The sequence below is a fragment of the Triticum dicoccoides genome, chromosome 5A (assembly GCF_002162155.2).
Source record: "Triticum dicoccoides isolate Atlit2015 ecotype Zavitan chromosome 5A, WEW_v2.0, whole genome shotgun sequence".
Taxonomy (NCBI): Eukaryota; Viridiplantae; Streptophyta; class Magnoliopsida; order Poales; family Poaceae; genus Triticum; species Triticum dicoccoides.
Genome location: NC_041388.1, coordinates 714,399,144 through 714,421,792, shown reverse-complemented (window position 1 = coordinate 714,421,792; position 22,649 = coordinate 714,399,144). Strand labels below are relative to the sequence as shown.

General features: G+C 43.2%; 2 pseudogenes; one reads left to right on the top strand and one right to left on the bottom strand.

The window, feature by feature from the left end:
• The first annotated feature begins 1,014 nt into the window (after positions 1–1,014).
• LOC119300596 lies at positions 1,015–16,015 on the top strand (annotated as a pseudogene).
• A 1,082-nt stretch (positions 16,016–17,097) lies between these two features.
• LOC119300595 lies at positions 17,098–19,561 on the bottom strand (annotated as a pseudogene).
• Positions 19,562–22,649: the final 3,088 nt, after the last annotated feature.

Here is a 22,649-nt window from a genome sequence, read left to right as displayed (position 1 = left end):
CCAACCAATTTTGTGCGTGCAAAACCAGATTCTTTTCCCGCTTGCGCCCAAACTAGCGCGCCAACCAATTTTGTGCGTGCAAAACCAGATTCTTTTTCCCGCTTGCATAGGGAAGAAGAGATTTTTCGGTGTTAAATAAGGAATTCACTCATATAAAAAAAATTGGAAGGGGGGAGGGGGGAAGGGGGAAGAAGTGGAAGGATGACAAGACTGCATCACCCAACACATGTTACGAGTAACTTTAGTAGTAAAATCTTGCCCGAAATATTCACCTTTGACGTAGTTCTCCTTAGAGTTAATTCCACTTTTTACCGTGAAGTTTCACATTTTGATAGGATTTACCGCATTTAAGAGAAATTTCTCCATTTTACTCTAGTTAACTTTTTGTATTAACTCACAAAGGCATTCCATATACATACAGATGGCTACCAATATATGTTGAACTGATAATATATTACATATATTTTGTCGGGCGGGCAAGAACTATTTGAAAGTTGATCTATTTATTGGATTGGTTAGTTCTGTTAGGAATATAATTAATTAAGGATAATCTCCTGCTTGTAAATCGACATGCGGTTAGTATTTGCTAACCGCCGTGTCTTCTGGTCGCACCCTCCCGAATGGATATGTCCGTTCGTTCGTGTCCCCTCAGGACCATCAATGAAAGGATAACTGTTCCAGTCATTTACTTGGTTTCTTTACATGTTATCAGCGCGTGTCTCTCCGCTGAGAGAGAAAGGCCGAAGGCGCCCGAGGAGGTGGCCTCACGACGATGGCTTCGGCACACCGCGGCGTTCCGTGCAGGAGAGCAGCGGTGGCGTCTCCCGGCGTTCGACTGCGGCGTCTGGCCTGACGCATCTCGCATGGAACGGCGGCGCCTGAAACGCACGGGTTCTCCTGGCTAGCGTCGCCATCGGCGGGAGGGAGCGACTAGCCCACACGGCCAACAGACGATTCCTGTACTAGCGGCACCATGGCGTCGGTGGGAACACACAGCATCTGCGGCGGCTGCCAATGGCGTCGAATGAAGTAAAGGCGGTTCTACCCGGCGAGGTGCGGTGATGTGGCGTGCTGCATTGGTAAGAGGCAATGGTAAGCTGTGAAGCAAAGCGGCGAGGCGGCCAAGTGGGACGCACAGTAAGGCCGACGACGCGACCACCGGCTGCGTCCGTAAGTGCAGATATGCACGAATGCATCCATCCGCTCAACCGTTTGACTAATTAGTTTCCTTAACCACATACATGATTTAATTCATATGACAGCATGCAACCAGCAACCAGCAACTGTATACATGTACACATTTTATAAGTAGTGCTCTCGTTATGTGATATAATCCCATGAAAGTCCACGATGTTTGCATTGCAACCAAGCCATGATTCTCTCATGGACTTTGCAGTTTAGCAACTGGGCTTACTGTTTTGAGCACTTTAACCATTTGGTTGTGGTTGTTATGACTGATCGAATTGGTGGTTGGGTAGTGTTTCATTGAGAACAAAAGAAAAACAAAAGAAAAAAAATCTTGGGCTGAGTGGTTTCGGCCTAGGACCATTTTCTCCGTGGTTTCCTTTTGATTTTAGCTTTTAGCTATACCTTGTTTTCCGATATGTTTTGCAGTAATTTATGGTATATTGCCGTGTTTTAAAGCACAATTGTATATCAGCATATCTGATTAGGCAATTTGATGGTTGCTATATGTCGATGATACTAGAAAATTAATTTACTAAAAGGTAAAATAATTGTGCATGATGATTTCATGCAGTATGTGTTGGACATATCCAAGAGAGATTTTTTGCTGAGTTTGCCGTTGATGGTATTAATCATCGAACCTGGTCAATGTAAAGATTAACTTGGCAGCCCGGGGTCTCAGTTCCCACATAACCACAGCCGCTCAGGGGCTCCGGCTATAGTCGCTATAGCAAAGTATGCTGCATTGCACTTCACTACACCATGATCTATAAAAATAGAGTATCTGATACTCTAGAGCTCTTTTGAGGAGCAGTATGATCAATATAGGGTGATGATGATGCTTGAAGTGCACATGAAATGGACGCTCGTCCGGTTCCATGACTTGAAGTCTATGGTAGCATACAACTCTTATATGCATCAGATCAACTTGTAGTTGAGATTCTGCAATATTGCAGTTCTAGATGTTAATCTCATCGAGATGCTCTCCACTTTTAATCCTTGTATGAGGATTTATATTGAACAATTTCGTCAATTGTGTAGGAAAGTGGAGGCGTGATGAGAAGCATAATAAGAATGGGGCTGAAAAGAGAAAAGTCATTTCCAGATCAATGACAAGGCTAGCAACTCTAATGGTTGCTATAAGTGTGGTTTTAGAACACGGGTTACAAGGATATGTGATACTTCCATGCATTTGGTAGATCTGTGCATGCATCAGTTGGCCAAGGGCAAGAGGCCCACGGGAACAAGTGTGAAGCTTACTTCCCTCGATATAACAATAATTTCCCGACGGTTGAAAGTTCCCACACGTTCCTTGGAACGTGGGAAACCAAGAGCATGCTCAGCTAGTGTCGATGACATGCTAGTGGACTTCGCTACCAGTGATATGCAATGTATGTATATCTATATGAGTTCAATCATATCTTAAAATTGGTTTCTTTCTCTATAGAAGCCTATTGGAAATTCAATTGAGAAGAAAATGTGTTAGTAGAAACTGGGTCTACTAACATGCATGATGCTAAGGGAGATTAAGTGTTTCCAGACTCTTGAGAAGAGTAGTGGAAACATCATGACAATTGTTGGTCGTGATGGGGTAATTGTTGGTTTTGGTCAAGCCATAATTGCACTCCCTAGGGGTACTATATGATAATCATGAATGAATTCATGCATCAAGATTCTACTCGTACCTTGCTGAGTTATAAGGATATCCACAATGGTTTCTATGTTGAAACTCGTATAGTGAGTGAGGTTGAAAGCCTACTCATGACTCAACAAAAAGGATTTGAATGAAATCCTAGAGTAACGGTCTTCTCTACCATTTGGATTAATATACTACACATACATTAAACTGAATATGCATTCGGCGTACAAGATAATTTTCTAGAATCTTGATAAGTTCAAGATATAGCATGGTTGCTTGGGTCTCCCTGGTATTGGGATGATAAGAAATTATGGATGGTTCTACTACACACAATCTAATGGTGTGAATTTTCCAAATTCATTGAATTATGTATGCACGATACGTGTAGACACTGGAAAATTGATCATAAGGCCATCATATCTAAAGATAAAGGATGGGCCAATAGATTTCCTTGTATAGGAGATGCATGTGATCCAATTCAACCATTATATGGAATATTCAGATATTCCATAGTAATTTCAGGTGCATCAACAAGATAGAACAATGTGTGTCTTACCTTCTATAAGGAACCATGCTTTTACAAAGCTGATTTCTCAGATCATTAATTTGAGAGCAAATCATCCCAAGAACGGGATAAATCCATCAGAATGGATAATGCTATGGAATTTAGTTCATGAGCATTTGATGATTACTGTCTAGATTTGGGCATAAAGGTGGAGCATATACGTACTTTGTGTACATACCCAGAGTGGTCTTGCGGAATCACTTGTCAAGAGGATAAGTTGATAGCAAGATTGCTCCTATAGAATTGTAATCTCCCAACATCAAGTTGGGGACATTGCAGTTTTACGTACTGCATATACAAATTTGACGAACTGCATATTATATGGTCTCCCCGTTGCAGTTAGTACGTGGAAATGAGTAAGTATTTCCCATCTGCGATTATTCGGTTGTGTTGGATACATACCTAGTTCACCACCATAGCATACATATATGGGCCCTCATAGAGAAATGGGGATCTATGTGAGGTACGATTCTCCGTCAATCATAAAATACCTGAAGTCTCTAAAAGGGGACTTGTTTATGGCCTGGTATGTTGGCTCTATAGTCTATACTACTGCTGTAGAGCCACGTGACCCTGATTTTGTTTCTTCTACACTACACATGATGATGCATGTATGGACTGCTGTCACATGTTTCATATGCATGCCATGTTCTAGATTAGCCAACCATTGGTGGCTTGTTTCAATTTCAAATGCCTATGGGCGCAAAGGGTGAACAGATAACACACTAGTAGTAAGTGCACAACTCTGTATTGTATGTATACTTACCAATTGCCGTGGCATGCGCCTACAAGGATTGGTACTGGTTACTGACTGATATGCATCTTTCTTATATATCTGATTCAAAACAAAAAAAAATGTCCCCCTTTTCTGTGCTTAGATAGGCCCACTAAGCCACTAAAGTGTTTTAGTTAGACTTTCTGACTATTGTGAATGGTGTGATTACCCCTCTGAAAAAGCATGTCCTTTACTGTTATAGGCCAGCAGTGATTATATTTCTGTATCGCTGTAGAGGTGACTGAATTTCTTCTATGCATGCAAGTGTGAACTGTCATTCGTTAGTACTGAGATCATTTGCCATGTTCTAGATTAACCCTGGATCAGATGCCAAGGGTGGACTGCAGGTTTCCATTTTGATTTCTTGTCTCCTAGCAGTATGCCTTGTTACCTCTCTGAAGAAAACATGTCATTAACTGCTAGTGTCCAGGATTACTATGTTTCTGTATTGCTGTAGAGATGACTGAATTTATTCCATACACACAAGTGTGGACTTCTAGGAATGATTGTGTGTACCATGATCATATGCCATGTTTTTGATTAGCAAAAGATCGTTGACTTGGAACAAGGGTTGGTACTGGTTACTGAATGATGTGCGTTTTTTCTTCAGTTGAAAAATGTCCCCCTTTTTGTGCATACATCTGCCCACTAAGTCACCAAACATGTTGTAAGGCTTAATATTGTTAATGATGTGACTTTCTGAATATTGATTGTCCATCTCACCCATGCTTAATATTGATTATTGCCAATGATGTGATCACCACTCTGAAAAAAAGCATGTCCTTTACTGCTACTGGCCAGCAGTGATTGTGTTTCTGTAATCTGTATTGCTGTAGAGGTGACTGAATTTCTTGTATACATGCAAGTATGGACTGCCGTTTGTTAGTACTGAGATCATATGCCATGTTCTAGATTAGCCCAAACGATCAGTGTTTGGTTCATTTTGTTTGGAAATGGGGGTATACCCCCGGCCTCTGCATCAGTGTTTGGTTCATGGGGTGGGGTAAACAGAGAACACACTAGTAAGTGCACAATTCTGCAGTATGAATTGATGTCTCATCTCCATTTTGATGTAGCGCGACTGCAGGTCTCCATTTTGATGTCTCATCTCCTACTAGCATGCCTTGTGGCCTCCCTGAAAAAAGCTATGTTTCTGTATTGCTGTAGAGGTGACTGAATTTCTTCTGTACATGCAAGTATGGACTTGTAGGAATGATTGTGCGTACTATTATCATATACCATGTTTTTTATTAGCAAACCATCATTGACTTGGAACAAATTTTCATGCAAATGAGCGGGTTAATCAGGGGTTAGAGTATTGTATTTTGACTAATATGCATCTTAATTCCGGTTGGGAAGTGTTCCCTTTTGTTGTTTGTGCACAAAATAGATCTGCCCATGAAGACACCAAAATGTTTTAGGGCTTAATATTGTCAATGATGTGACTTCCTGATTATTGATTGTTTACATTTCAGCTGACTGCCAGCGTCCAATCAACATATGCTGCTGCAAATGTGTGCTCCAGATGGGGTACTTTTGCAAGAACTTTCAGGTAACAATCTTCTTATTTTGGTGTATACAGTATAAAATCTGGGGAAGATCCTTGCAGCGTGCATATATAGCTAACTCTTCTCTGTGCTTTTATTCCTCAGTGCTAAGCCAATTGGAAATGAGGTTATTGGAATTGATTTGGGAACGACCAACTCATGTGTCGCGGTTATGGAGGGAAAGGTGTGTCATTACTGTTCCAGCATACTATACTCTCTCTGCATGTACATGTTTTGTTCTCTGCTAGTACAAAGTTGAGTCATCTATTTTAGAACGGAGGGAGTAGTTTCCTCCTGTTTTAAAATTGTCTGATCAATTAACACCTCTCTCTAAATAAATGCAGAATGCAAAGGTGATTGAGAATTCGGAAGGCGCCAGGACTACACCGTCAGTTGTTGCCTTTTCTCCGAAAGGAGAGCTACTCGTGGGAATTCCAGCCAAGCGGCAAGCAGTGACCAACCCACACAACACCTTCTTTGGCACAAAGCGTATGATTGGGCGTCGCTTTGATGACCCACAGACGCAGAAGGAGATGAACATGGTACCATATAAGATTGTGAAGGCTCCCAATGGAGACGCTTGGGTTGAGACCACAGATGGCAAGCAGTACTCGCCGAGCCAGATTGGTGGGTTTGTGCTGACCAAGATGAAGGAGACAGCTGAAGCTTACCTTGGCAAATCTATTTCCAAGGCTGTCATTACCGTTCCAGCTTACGATCAATGATGCTCAGAGGCAGGCCACCAAGGATGCCGGCCGTATTGCTGGACTTGATGTCCAAAGGATCATCAATGAACCAACTGCTGCCGCTCTGTCGTACGGAACAAACAACAAGGATCAAGATAGGTTGGCTCTCCAGAGACTGCACGAGGCAGCTGAGAAGGCGAAAATCGAGCTCTCCTCAACTACCCAGACTGAAATCAATCTTCCCTTCATCACTGCTGATGCCAGTGGAGCAAAACATCTGAACATCACACTGACAAGATCAAAATTTGAGTCTCTGGTGAATGGTCTAATTGAGAGGACCAGAGAACCATGCAAGAGCTGCTTGAAGGATGCCGGCATAACCACCAAGGATGTTGATGAGGTCCTTCTTGTTGGTGGCATGACAAGGGTCCCAAAAGTGCGGAGTACGAGGAGGTGAACAAGTGAGGTGACCGACCTGGGCTGCGTTAGTTTTGTGGTGCTGCGCTGAAGGTGGTAGGGTAGGATCACGTGCTCTGTAATATAAGTTTCCTGTGTGTTTTGTCTTCTGTGTCATGAAGAAACATGGTAATTAAGCTCTGCCGGCGAGGACGCAATGTTGCCTGTTTGAATGTGATGAGGTGGATGCTTGTTTGAATGTGTTTCGCTCTGTCCCGTTGGTTGGTTGATTAGGTGCTGTTCATAGCCTAAAAATTTCAACTTTGTCAAACACCTTGATCTAAACGCTCTTATATTAGTTTGCCAAGGGAGTAGTATATTTGTGCAGATTAACTGCCTGCCAATGGCTCAACGATACCACCACAACTAGTACCTCTGCTTCCTCAGCTCTCAAGGAGATGATGAGGATCAGGAGCAGCAGAGGAAAATGAGGTCATCCATCATGGATCTCCTCTGCCTCTCCAACCAGCTCCTCCATGTCCTTGGTCAGTTACTTACATTCACATGAAATCCAGCTTGATTTCTTCTCTCTTTTTAAACCTTGGTTTGCTCTTTTTACCGGTTGTGGATATGATTTGTTTTATTTTTATTTTTTCCTTGCTCACGTATAGATTTGGTCTTGCATGACTCGGTGGCGGAGCTACGTGAGATTCTTTGGGCGGGCCAAACAGGCAGATTAAAGCTAACCTCACAATTTTTTCTTTAATGGCCTCCTCAATCCTTCACTGTTTGTTGCTACGCTGGGCGCGCCATAGCCTGGTTTTGCCCCAACGTAGCTCCGCCCCTGGTATGACTCTGCTATTCGCTGGTGTGTTTTGTGTGCGTGTGTTGGTGTTGGCTGCCCCTGGTATGACTCTGCTATTCGCTGGTGTGTTCTGTGTGCGTGTGTTGGTCTTGGCTGTGTGCATCCTAACTATGTTGAGGCCGGGTGTGCGCTCATTATGTTTGTATGCCCTTGATGCTCCATTTTGAGCCAATAAAGTCCACGCTTTATGAAAAAAACCTTGGCTTGCTCTTCTTTCACTACAAATATATCTGCAAATTCAAGGTTGAACTAACAAATGTGGGCGATACAAGTCATATTGCTTATCAGCATGTCACACTTTGGTTCGGCGATATTGTCGGATGAAGCGGCCCGGGTCGACAGTACGCGTACGCTTACGCGAGACTGGTTTTACTGCCGTGCTTTGCACACAGGTGACTAGCGGGTGTCAGTTTCTCCAACTTTAGTTGAACCAAGTGTGGCTACGCCCGGTCCTTGAGAAGATTAAAACAGCACTAACTTGACAAACTATCGTTGTGGTTTTGATGCGTATGTAAGAACGGTTCTTGCTCAGCCGTAGCAGCCACGTAAAACTTGCAACAACAAAGTAGATGACGTCTAACTTGTTTTTGCAGGGCATGTTGTGATGTGATATGGTCAAGGCATGATGCTATATTTTATTGTATGAGATAATCATGTTTTGTAACCGAGTTATCGGCAACTGGAAGGAGCCATATGGTTGTCGCTTTATTGTATGCAATGCAATCACCCTGTAATTGCTTTACTTTATCACTAAGCGGTAGCGATAGTCGTAGAAGCAATAGTTGGTGAGACGACAACGATGCTACGATGGAGATCAAGGTGTCGCGCCGGTGACGATGGTGATCATGACGGTGCTTCGGAGATGGAGATCACATGCAGAAGATGATGGTGGCCATATCATATCACTTATATTGATTGCATGTGATGTTTATCTTTTATACATATTATTTTGCTTTGATTGACGGTAGCATTATAAGATGATCTCTCACTAAATTTCAAGATAAAAGTGTTCTCCCTGAGTATGCATCGTTGCCAAAGTTCCTCGTGCCCAGACACCACGTGATGATCGGGTGTGATAAGCTCTACGTCCATCTACAACGGGTGCAAGCCAGTTTTGCACGCGCAGAATACTCAGGTTAAACTTGACGAGCCTAGCATATGCAGATATGACCTCGGAACACTGAGACTGAAAGGTCGAGCGTGAATTATATAGTAGATATGATCAACATAGTGATGTTCACCATTGAAAACTACTCCATTTCATGTGATGATCGGTTATGGTTTAGTTGATTTGGATCATGTGATCACTTAGATGATTAGAGGGATGTCTATCTAAGTAGGAGTTCTTAAGTAATATGATTAATTGAACTTAAATTTATCATGAACTTAGTACCTGATAGTATTTTGCATGTCTATGTTTGTTGTAGATAGATGGCTCGTGCTGTTGTTTCGTTGAATTTTAATGCGTTCCTTGAGAAAGCAAAGTTGAAAGATGATGGTAGCAATTACACGGGCTGGGTCCGTAACTTGAGGATTATCCTCATTGTTGCACCGAAGAATTACGTCCTGGAAGCACCGCTATGTGCCAAACCTGCTGCAGGAGCAACACCAGATGTTATGAACGTCTGGTAGAGCAAAGCTGATGACTACTCGATAGTTCAATGTGCCATGCTTTACGGCTTAGAACCGGGACTTCAACGATGTTTTGAACGTCATGAAGCATATGAGATGTTCCAGGAGTTGAAGTTAATATTTCAAGCAAATGCCCGGATTGAGAGATATGAAGTCTCCAATAAGTTCTACAGCTGCAAGATGGAGGAGAATAGTTCTATCAGTGAGCAAATACTCAGAATGTCTGGGTATAACAATCACTTGATTCAACTGGGAGTTAATCTTCCGGATGATAGCGTCATTGACAGAATTCTTCAATCACTGCCACCAAGCTACAAGAGCTTCGTGATGAACTATAACATGCAAGGGATGGATAAGACGATTCCCGAGCTCTTCGCAATGCTAAAGGCTGCGGAGGTAGAAATCAAGAAGGAGCATCAAGTATTGATGGTCAATAAGACCACCAGTTTCAAGAAGAAGGACAAAGGGAAGAAGAAGGAGAACTTCAAGAAGAACAGCAAACAATTTGCTGCTCAAGAGAAGAAACCCAAGTCTGGACCTAAGCCTGAGACTGACTGTTTCTACTGCAAGCAGACTGGTCACTGGAAGCAGAACTGCCCCAAGTATTTGGCGGATAAGAAGGATGGCAAGGTGAACAAAGGTATATGTGATATACATGTTATTGATGTGTACCTTACCAGAGCTTGTAGTAGCACCTGGGTATTTGATACTGGTTCTGTTGCTAATATTTGCAACTCGAAACAGGGACTACGGATTAAGCGAACACTGGCTAAGGACGAGGTGATGATGCGTGTGGGAAATGGTTTCAAAGTCGATGTGATTGCCGTCAGCACGCTACCTCTACATCTACCTTCGGGATTAGTTTTAGACCTAAATAATTGTTATTTGGTGCCAACGTTGAGCATGAACATTATATATGGATCTTGTTTGATGCGAGACGGTTATTCATTTAAATCTGAGAATAATGGTTGTTCTATTTATATGAGTAATATCTTTTATGGTCATGCACCCTTAAAGAGTGGTCTATTTTTTATGAATCTCGATAATAGTGATACACATATTCATAATGTTGAAGCCAAAAGATGCAGAGTTGATAATGATAATGCAACTTATTTGTGGCACTGCCGTTTGGGTCATATTGGTGTAAAGCGCATGAAGAAATTCCATACTGATGGACTTTTGGAATCACTTGATTATGAATCACTTGGTACTTGCAAACCATGCCTCATGGGCAAGATGATTAAAACGCCGTTCTCCGGAACTATGGAGCGAGCAACTGATTTGTTGGAGATCATACATACTGATGTATGTGGTCCAATGAATGTTGAGGCTCGCAGTGGGTATCGTTATTTTCTCACCTTCATAGATGATTTAAGCAGATATGGGTATATCTACTTAATGAAACATAAGTCTGAAACATTTGAAAAGTTCAAAGAATTTCAGAGTGAAGTTGAAAATCATCGTAACAAGAAAATAAAGTTTCTACGATCTGATCGTGAAGGAGAATATTTAAGTTACGAGTTTGGTCTATATTTGAAACAATGCGAAATAATTTCTCAACTCACGCCACCTGGAACACCACAGCGTAATGGTGTGTCCGAACGTTGTAGTCATACTTTACTAGATATGGTGTGATCCATGATGTCTATTACTGATTTACCGCTATCGTTTTGGGGTTATGCTTTAGAGACGGCAGCATTCACGTTAAATAGGGCACCATCGAAATCCGTTGAGACGACGCCTTATGAACTATGGTTTGGCAAGAAACCAAAGTTGTCGTTTCTTAAATTTTGGGGCTGCGATGCTTATGTGAAAAAGCTCCAACCTGATAAGCTCGAACCCAAATCGGAGAAATGTGTCTTCATAGGATACCCAAAGGAAACTGTTGGGTACACCTTCTATCACAGATCCGAAGGCAAGACATTCGTTGCAAAGAATGAATCCTTTTTAGAGAAGGAATTTTCTCTAAAGAAGTGAGTGGGAGGAAAGTAGAACTTGATGAGGTAACAGTACCTGCTCCCTTATTGGAAATTAGTTCATCATAGAAACCGGTTCCTATGACGTCTGCACCAATTAGTGAGGAAGTTAATGATGATGATCATGAAACTTCAGATCAAATTATTACTGAACCTCGTAGGTCAACCAGAGTAAGATCCGCACCAGAGTGGTACGGTAATCCTGTTCTGGATGTTATGTTACTAGACCACGACGAACCTACGAACTATGAAGAAGCGATGGTGAGCCCAGATTCCGCAAAATGGCTTGAGGCCATGAAATCTGAGATGGGATCCATGTATGAGAACAAAGTATGGACTTTGGTTGACTTGCCCGATGATCGACAAGCCATCGAGAATAAATGGATCTTCAAGAAGAAGACTGACGCTGACGGTAATGTTACTGTCTATAAAGCTTGACTTGTTGCAAAAGGTTTTTGACAAGTTCAAGGGATTGACTACGATGAGACCTTCTCACCCGTAGCGATGCTTAAGTCTGTCCGAATCATGTTAGCAATTGCCGCATTTTATGATTATGAAATTTGGCAAATGGATGTCAAAACTGCATTCCTAAATGGATTTCTGGAAAAAGAGTTGTATATGATGCAACCAGAAGGTTTTGTCGATCCAAAGGGAGCTAACAAAGTGTGCAAGCTCCAGCGATCCATTTATGCACTGGTGCAAGCCTCTCGGAGTTGGAATAAAGGTTTTGATAGTGTGATCAAAGCATATGGTTTTATACAGACTTTTGGAGAAGCCTGTATTTACAAGAAAGTGAGTGGAAGCTCTGTAGCATTTCTGATATTATATGTGGATGACATATTGTTGATTGGAAATGATATAGAATTTCTGGATAGCATAAAGAGATATTTGAATAAGAGTTTTTCAATGAAGGACCTCGGTGAAGCTTCTTATATATTGGGCATCAAGATCTATAGAGATATATCGAGACGCTTAATTGGACTTTCACAAAGCATATACCTTGACAAAGTTTTGAATAAGTTCAAAATGGATCAAGCAAAAAAAGGGTCCTTGCCTGTGTTGCAAGGTGTGAAGTTGAGTAAGACTCAATGCCCGACCACTGCAGAAGATAGAGAGAAAATGAAAGATGTTTCCTATGCTTCAACCATAGGCTCTATCATGTATGCAATGCTGTGTATCAGACCTGATGTGTGCATTGCTATTAGTTTAGCAGTGAGGTACCAAAGTAATCCAGGAGTGGATCACTGGACAGCAGTCAAGAATATCCTGAAATACCTGAAAAGGACTAAGGATATGTTTCTCGTTTATGGAGGTGACAAAGAGCTCATCGTAAATGGTTACGTCGATGCAAGCTTTGACACTGATCCGGACGATTCTAAATCACAAACCGGATACGTGTTTATATTGAACGGTGGAGCTGTCAGTTGGTGTAGTTCTAAACAAAGCGTCATTCGGGATCTACATGTGAAGCGGAGTACATAGCTGCTTCGGAAGTAGCAAATTAAGGAGTCTGGATGAAGGAGTTCATATCCGATCTAGGTGTCATACCTAGAGCATCGGGTCCAATGAAAATCTTTTGTGACAATACTGGTGTAATTGCTTTGGCAAAGGAATCCAGATTTCACAAGAGAACCAAGCACATCAGGAGACGCTTCAACTCCATCCGGGATCAAGTCCAGGTGGGAGACATAGAGATTTGCAAAATATATACGAATCTGAATGATGCGGACCCGTTGACTAAGCCTCTTCCACGAGCAAAACATGATCAACACCAAGGCTCCATGGGTGTTAGAATCATTACTGTGTAATCTAGATTATTGACTCTAGTGCAAGTGGGAGACTGAAGGAAATATGCCCTAGAGGCAATAATAAAGTTATTATTTATTTTCTTATATCATGATAAATGTTTATTATTCATGCTAAAATTGTATTAACTGGAAACATAATACATGTGTGAATACATAGACAAACAGAGTGTCACTAGTATGCCTCTACTTGACTAGCTCGTTGATCAAAGATGGTTATGTTTCCTAGCCATAGACAAAGAGTTGTCACTTGATTAATGGGATCACATCATTAGGAGAATGATGTGATTGACTTGACCCAATCCGTTAGCTTAGCACTTGATCGTTTAGTATGTTGCTATTGCTTTCTTCATGACTTATACATGTTCCTATGACTATGAGATTATGCAACTCCCGTTTACCGGAGGAACACTTTGTGTGCTACCAAACTTCACAACGTAACTGGGTGATTATAAAGGTGCTCTACAGGTGTCTCCGAAGGTACTTGTTGGGTTGGCGTATTTCGAGATTAGGATTTGTCACTCCGATTGTTGGAGAGGTCTCTCTGGGCTATAAGCCTTGCAAGCATTGCAACTAATGAGTTAGTTGCGGGATGGTGTATTACGTAACGAGTAAAGAGACTTGCCGGTAACGAGATTGAAATAGTTATTGAGATACCGACGATCGAATCTCGGGCAAGTAACATACCGATGACAAAGGGAACAACGTATGTTGTTATGCGGTTTGACCGATAAAGATCTTCGTAGAATATGTGAGAGCCAATATGAGCATCCAGGTTCCGCTATTGGTTATTGACCCGAGATGTGTCTCGGTCATGTCTACATTGTTCTCGAACCCGTAGGGTCCGCACGCTTAAAGTTCGATGACGATTATATTATGAGTTTATGTGTTTTGATGTACCGAAGGTAGTTCGGAGTCCCGGATGTGATCATGGACATGATGAGAAGTCTCGAAATGGTCGAGACGTAAAGATCGATATATTGGACGACTATATTTGGACACCGGAATGGTTCAGGGTGAGTTCGGGATAATACCGGAGCACCGAGAGGTTATCGGAACCCCCGAAAGGTATATGGGCCTTAATGGGCTTTAGTGGAAAGGAGGGGAAGGGAGCAAGGGAGGGGGCGCCCCCCCCCAAGCCCAATCCGAATTGGGAAGGGGGCCGCCCCCCTTTCCTTCCTCCCTCCTTCCTCTTCCTTCCCTCTCCCTCTCCAAATAGGAAAAGGGGGAGTCCTACTCCCGGTGGGAGTAGGACTCCCCCCTTGGGCGCGCCTCCTCCTCCTGGCCGGCCCCCTCCTCCCCTCCTTTATATACGGAGGAGGGGGGCACCCCATAGACACAACAATTGATCCCTTGGATCTCTTAGCCGTGTGCGGTGCCCCCCTCCACCATAATCCACCTCGATAATATCGTAGCGGTGCTTAGGCGAAGCCCTGCGTCGGTAGAACATCATCATCGTCACCATACCGTCGTGCTGACGAAACTCTCTTTCAAAGCTCGGCGGGATCGGAGTTCGAGGGACATCATCGAGTTGAACGTGTGCTGAACTCGGAGGTACCGTACGTTCGGTACTTGATCAATCGGATCGTGAAGACGTACGCCTACATCAACCGTGTTGTGTTAACGCTTCCGCTTTCAGTCTATGAGGATACGTGGACACACTCTCCCCTCTCATTGCTATGCATCACCATAATCTTGCGTGTGCGTAGGAATTTTTTTTAAATTATTACGTTCCCACATTTATACCCAGGAGGTTGTCTCGTGATGCGGGTCGATCCCAGGGGTACCCTGATGTTGACGAGACGGTACACGACATCAGCAAGTGCGGCCCGCCCGAAGCCCATCTGGACCCAGATCGGGTGCCCAAGCCGCTGGACCCGTCGCCGAACACCGCCGCCTGCCTGGCCGCCGCCACCCCGCACCACTGCTGTAGATCTGTCCATCGCGGACCGCCGCCGTCCTGGCCAAATCGTTGTTCTACATTTGCATTTGTTCACATAACTAAGTGACTGAGCATACCGACTTGATTTTGTTAATTGCAGTGAAGTGATTACAGTTACATTATACGCGAGTTTCCCTTTGCAGAGATTACAAGATCTCCATGCAAGAGACTCTTTGAAATGCGCGAGCTTGACGGCGATGGTGATGAAGGAAGTGGAGGAAGGGACCTCAAAGAAGGCCAATAGTTGTACCAGGGCAATTATCTGGCTGGCCAGGTAACATATGTTGTTGTATACCATATGTGTCAACTCTGTTTCAAAATCTTCGTTTTCATGTGTCGCCAAAATGCGTTGGGTTTAGGTCGGTGAATTTCTCCATTCATTTTGCTGGAGAGATTAGTGAAGAACTCGGAGTAAAGCCTGCAAGAGATGGTGGAAGAAGCATACAAGGGCACCCTCAAGCCGTTCCATGGATGGATCTAATTAGCTGCTTACAAGGTATGACCACTTTGATCAGCTGACATACTGCTGTTCATCATCACGACTTCTAGTTCTACATAATTACACTACTGTACAAGCTAGCAATTATTTGGAGATTGTTCACCTGATAAATCTAGTTCATTTTTTTATGAAGGGCAATACATTACTAATATCAAGTTGTTATTGCAGCCATTAGCTGGTTTGAGTTGTGTCCACAGAACTAATGTGTCGAGCATAATTGCAAACTGTCTGGTAGCATTGCGTCTCATTTCGGAAAGAGACATCTTCATTCAGTTGCTGGTGGGGAGCTGCCAGGATCCTGCGGATTTCGGTGAAGATGTCATGGTCTTGGTCTTCATTGTACAGCCTCTGCTACAGGAGATCAATGACATTTTGGTCAGTGTTTCCCATTATCTACGCGTACACCTTCTTAATGAATCAGTTCATGGACATGTGTTTGCTGATGCAGTTGATGGGTTAATTTACAGGTTAAGCACCGGCTGGACAGGCTGAAATCCACCTGAAACACAAGCTAGGATGACCAGTCACCACATCTTTAAGCACCGCATAAGCTTCTTTTTTTCCCCCAAGGATAAGCTAATTAACCTGGTTTCCCTTGCGAAATGATATATTGTTTTTGCGGGGATTGCGAAATGAAAATTAAGGACCTATTTTTTGGTGGTGAGCTCTGGACTCCTTCCGTTAAAGCTTTCACAAATGTCTGTGATGTATGTGTTCCTGTGGTACTTGTAGTTTAGTGGCCGGTTGGATCGATGTATCATACTCCCTCTGTAACAAAATGTAGGACGTTTTTTCTGTAGCCAGCTACACCAAAAAAGTCTTATATTTTGTTACAGAGGGAGTATAGGACTTAAAATACTGGAACGCAATGCATATTTTTTCTGTGTGCTTTTGTGCAGTTTTAGAGAAGAAGCTCACAAATGTTTAAGCTCTGTTTTTACGTTGTTTTATATAGGGGACGAAAGCAGCAATCTCACTGCAATAAAATAAAAGATGTTTGCATCGTCGTGTGCAAGTAAGCACAAAGCTAGCTACACCCAGAATGAATCTTTTTTGAAAACATTAATTAGGATTGAGTTGACTGGGACACTACAGAGAAGGTACATGCACACCATACATATAACTTCATTGTCGACACTCAAACCCCACAAAGGGGCCTGGCTCGCTACATACTACAAGGTACACAACATGCAACATAACAACAAGATCACAAACATCCTATAGCCCAAAAGTGCTAATGTGATCACGAGCTGCAGTGAGCTCGTTATCTGTACCACATGTGCCCCTCGTGATGCGCGGTGGTGGACAGTTCTTTCCACCTGGGAATTCCAGTCCACAATTTTTATTATGGCCCATGGCCCACTAGTCGGGTGCAATCATGGGGTACTCCGTCACTCAAGCCCGTCGCGGAACAGAAATTCAGCCTGGCGGGGCAGAAACTCGCGAACGATATGCGCCGTCTCGAACGAGATTCTGGTCTAACGGGTGGGTTGTGCTTTCATTGGATGCATCTTCCCGTTGGAGGCAGCAATCATATCCAGCACGGTTCCCATCTACTTAAGCTTCTCCCCCCAGTCGATTCATCTCATAGATCACTAGCTGATTTCCAATCGTAGCGGAGCCGTTCAACTATGTCTGCATCATCTTCATCGGCAGGCCAGGATGAGATCTTGCCCCTGATTCCTTGTACACAATGCGGCGGCCGGGTGTACTCATACACATCAGCAAGCAATGCAGAAGCACCAGTTAATACATAACAAAGTTGATCAAACACTACGGATCCCAATTATCATGATCACCATACACAGTTATTCCTCATACACAGCTAAACCAGTGACAAACTAGGGCAATTTCACATGCAGTTATTCCTCATACGAGTTCACAATGAATTACACAGATCATAAGCAACACAAAGAAAAAAAATACAGTTCTCCATGTCGTGCAACATAACTTCAAGGCGCGATACGGTCAGCTCTTCAGCCTGAGCTCGGCCGCTTTGTGGCAGTTGTTCCTACAATGCCCTTCAACACCACAATTCTTGCATCTCCTAGGCTTCCGAGGCTGTTTGGCATGTCGCCGCGATCAGGGCAGGTTGTTCGTTTATGCGCCTCTCGTCGGCATATTGTACAGAATCTTGTTCTCTTATTCAGACCTTCGTAAGGCGCTTTCTCTCGACTCGTGGTAGGCCAACCCATCTCCTTCCTCTTCGTTGTAGGCAGTAAGCCAGCAAGGACATTCGCTGATTCATTACCTGAATTATTATCATCGTCCACAGAAGCTCCGTTCATCTTTGCATCCACCCCCACTTTCTTTTCTTGTCCAACACCACCATTTTCAGCCATCCGGTCCTTTAGGCCATCACCACCATTTTCATTTCTTTAGCACAATGCTTAAACAGTGCAACGAGGCGTTCATATGCATCGCCCATTCTTACCAGCTCCATTGCCTGAATGGACATGTTGAGGTGCCTGTAACTGAAGGGGTTATTGGTGTTAGCTTTGTCCTTTTGGTATTGACTAAGAAGTGGAGGCAAGATGTCCCGGGAGTCTCTTGTCCACCGCTTGACTATGTGCTTTGCTGGTATTTCCGTTATTCGGATAAAGTCCAGAGCCTACATCAGATAATTCATCACATGAATGCATGACTGGATCATCAAAACTGCTTGAACCTATTATAAGTACTCTGCATGCATTTAGATATATGTAAATACCTTCAGAACATGGCTGCACAGCATGCCCATGTGGGAGATTTGGCCACATTCACAATCAAATTCATGTCCACCATCTACGATGGTGACCTTGTATGAAACCCTGCACCACTTCTCCCTCCTCGCTGAGTCAGTATGTATTGCGACATATGTTTTCCCTTTCTCAACCTCTTCAACTTGGTAAGCACCACATTCATAGATGATATGCCCAAATTGCTCGAACATTTCTCTTGTGTATATCTTGCCAGCATGCCGTTCCGTTGTCATGTTCGCTCGAAACAGCGGTCTTCCCTGCCAATACATTTACAATGAGGAATTGGGGACCAGCAAAATGAAATGACAGTTGTTTCATATATGAGTAATATCTTACAATTCTGGTCCGCTTCTCTTCATAATTTTCCTCTGCTTCCAAACTGCAACACCATATATTTCCTCACAAACAGATTCATGGGACATCCTGGCGGTATATAGTTCTTCAACATATGGTTTGCGCTTTTCACAACGCTGAGTACTAGTCATTTTAGCACAGAACACACCTTTAAAGTAAGGCTTCGCCCACTTGTGCGGGGTCTCATATATATTTGTCATGTACTCATGTGTCTTCAGGTTGCATTTATCGATTAGGTACTTCCAGGCCTCTTCGAATTCATCAATCGTCAACATGTGATTAACAACCTTATGAAACTCAGCTTGGAAATCACTCTTCTTGGAGTATAATCGTCCCAATGACTCCTTCGCCTTCTTTACCACGTGCCACTTGCACCACCGATGCACTGTATTTGGCATCACATTCTTTATGGCTACCTCCATAGCTCGATTCTGGTCAAAACATATGTATAGTATTTTTGAGTTAATCACTTAAGATCATATTCATTGCTTGCTAAAGTATTCCAATTATCCTGCTAACCAATGTTTTACCTGTTAGAATAGTTTGCGGTGCATTACCACCCATCATTCGCACAAATTCTGAAAAAACCCATTCGAATGTTTCGACTTTCTCATCCCTTACCAAAACGCCCGCTAGTATAATGCTTTGGAAGTGGTTGTTCACCCCTACAAAAAGCCAGAATGGCATGTCGTACAGGTTTATCCTATAAGTCGTATCAAATGTCACAACGTCTCCGAAGAAGGTGTACTGCAATCTGCTGTTACCATTAGCCCACATAAGTGTACTGATCCTCCCATCCTTGTTGGCCTGTACTCGGTATGTGAATTGCTGATCCTTAGCACCCAGCTCTTGAAACACCTCCATTGTTTTCCGGATGTCATCCTCAGCCTGATCACGGCCAATTTTCCCACACAAGTTCCGCAATGCTCTCTTCGTGAATGGTGCATTTCCCATTCTCCCAAAAAAAACCTACCTATGATGCTGTACACTTTCGACAAGTTCACATTATTTTCCCTCAGCTACTTCACCAAATCTCTGTTGTATACATCAATATGCTTGTGTGACGGCCAGTGCAAGTCTGCCCATAAGTTGCTGACAACGGATGGTTGTGCTGCTCCCGGTGCTCTGCTATATACCACCCATTATCCTTTGACCGTAGCAGTCGCACTAGAGCAGGGCATTCACACCGACATGAACGGGTATTCTCAACAATGGGTTTCCCTGGAACAATATTAAGTAAGCAACGCCATCAGATTCATTATATGATAATCAAGAATTACTGATGTATAAGGCAGTAGGACCAAGCAGAAGATAGCATACGGCACAACCACAAACTATCTCCTGCATGCACTTGGTCCTGTTGACATTTAGCCTACTCTTTCCATATCTAATGCCGAACCCTTTCTCCCATGAATACATATTGTAAAAATCATATGCTTCTCCAAGTGTATCGAAGCTGATCCCTATCTTCGGCACAATGACATTCTCACCCGAAGATTCAGCAAAGACACGTACTGATTTCTCCAGTGCTGTCATCCTATCCGGGCAGGGGCCACGCCCTGGTGCAGCAGCGCCAATCCTGACCCTGCAATTTTTGGTGATGAAAATGTGCATTGCTGTTGGCTACACCAATGTTTAAACCACAGCAATTTTCAGTCATGCATATGTGCCGAACGCTACACTTTTACCATGCCAGAATTTGTTTTCATTCCCATGGTATAATTTCACTACATTACACATTCTAATGCAACTACCACCTTCTACTGATTACTCTAATTTCAGCTTCAATTCACTACTTGGCTTCACTCACGGCAAACCATCGGAAACTGAAGAGTGTATATTAAACTAACCCATACAGGCGGGGCTGAATCTAGTCACTAAATAGTGATGAATCTAATTATTTGGCTTAGATGTTCCTCCCGCAGTGCGTGTCAGCTAGGCATACCTTGTTGACTTCTTGTCCATCCTGGAGCTTGTGGATCAACGTGTTCTATTGAGTGTTCAGATGCCTGCGGCATGTCTGCACCCTCTCCTGTTGCTATATCCGCCGGCGAACAGACCAACGCATCTGCGCTGGATGCACTCGCCGCCGGCAACTCCGCGGCCGACATCGAGGTAACAGGATAACTCCGCCGGCAACGTTTGTGGCAGGAAGCCGGAAATGATTTGTGTGGATACTAGGTTTGCGAGTTCATCTACAATGGGATGACCTCTAATAAGCGGGGCTACTCTGAAAAACAATATGAAGTGCGTAAGTAAAAATATTAACAATTTTATTTTATTACCATCATTTGTGTTGAGTTTCATTCATACACATGTATTGACCCTCTTCTTCAATTTAGATCTGGCAGATGCGGGATGAACTCCTACCACAAGATCGCATACGAGCAATTCAAGAGGAATTGACGGGATTCTTTCTTGACCACGTCATCAATCCAGCCGAAGAATACCATGTGAAAATTGACTTCAGATGTTAGGGATTGTAAGAGATCTTATATTGTATATATGTAGCTAGTAGCATCGGATAGATATACGAAACTTGTTGTTCGACCAATCTCTCGGAGAAGGAGAGGTCGATCACTTCTCTCTGTATATGTTCACGACGTTCTTGTGTACTTAATGGTTCCTTCATTTGCTTACTAGCTAGCGTGTCGAGTTCTCTCTATACGTATAGTACCTAGCGTCGACCAAGCATGGAGATAAGAGAGGTCACTTTTCTCTATTAGTTAGCTAACAGAATATATGAAACCCCTAAATTAACCCTCCAAAACCCCCAAACCCCCCACCCCTTTCAAAAAAAAAAAAACTCCAGCTCTTGAGCTGCTGACGCGTGGATGCTCTTTGGCACCAACCGGGACCAAAGGCCCTCCTACCTGGGCTCGCCGCAGCGGCCACGTGGAGCCCCACCTGTCCCGGTTTGTAAGCGAACCGGGACTAAAGGTTTTGGACCCTTTAGTCCCGACCCTTTAGTTCAGGTTCCAGAACCGAGATAAATGGGCATCTGGAACCGGGATAAATGGGCCTTTTTCTATGGCCGACCTTACATCCTGACAAAGCGTCTTGGGTCTCTTGTTGCTGCCAGCTACTAACCAAGAACTTGTTTTTTTCTCTCCTCCTATTAAGTAAAGATATATTATTCTATTCCTTATAGCTCACCCTATTGTACTTGCTCTTATAATAAAAAAGACGACTCGTTGTCCCTTACAGCGAAATACTAGCAAAAAGGCATAGACTACCGCAAATACATTACACATCCCGGCGACCAGATCAGCGTCCACACCGGCCTGGTGTCCAAGGCGTCCCCAATCGATGCCTTCAAGGAGTCGCCGGCATGCTGCCAGTGATTTGACGCGTCAGACACGACGCCGTGTGTTCTATCGTGCCTTGTGTCACTCCATGTGTTCTGTCATTCTGGACACAATATGTGTTCCTCTAAATAACTTGACCAAATGAATTAATGAGTGTCCAAATTGTTCCAAACTTTCCAAGATTGGCTAGTTTATGTCGTTTCAATTACTGATTTTTTTAGATTTTCTTGAAAAGTTTGAAAATTTCACCAAAATTTCACCAAACCTCGCAAAAAGTTAGGAAACTTCAAACGGCTTGTCCAAATTGTTTTAAACTTTCCTGGATTGGTTGGTTTATACCATTTCAATTACTGAATTGTTCCGCGATTTTTTGAAAAGTTTGAAAATTTCACAAAAAAGGGTCGAAACTGTCCAAACTGTTTCAAACTTTCTCAGATTAGTTAATTTATATCTTCTCAATTACTGGAATTTATTAGATTTTTTGAATTTTTCGAAAATTTAAATTTTGTTAGGAATAAATCACGACTTGCCGTGATGATTAGTCGTCTGTGTCACGACGGTGTGCGGCAGTAGCAAACAGGCCGTGCCGATCCATTGGGCAGTTCGCGTCACGGGCGTGACTGTGCATGCGGATCGCACGCGCTCATGCAGCGGATCCGTGGCGTGCATGCATGTGTTGAGCTAGGTAGACAGGTCGATCGTGTGCGTATGCATCAGATGCTGGTGTTGTGCCA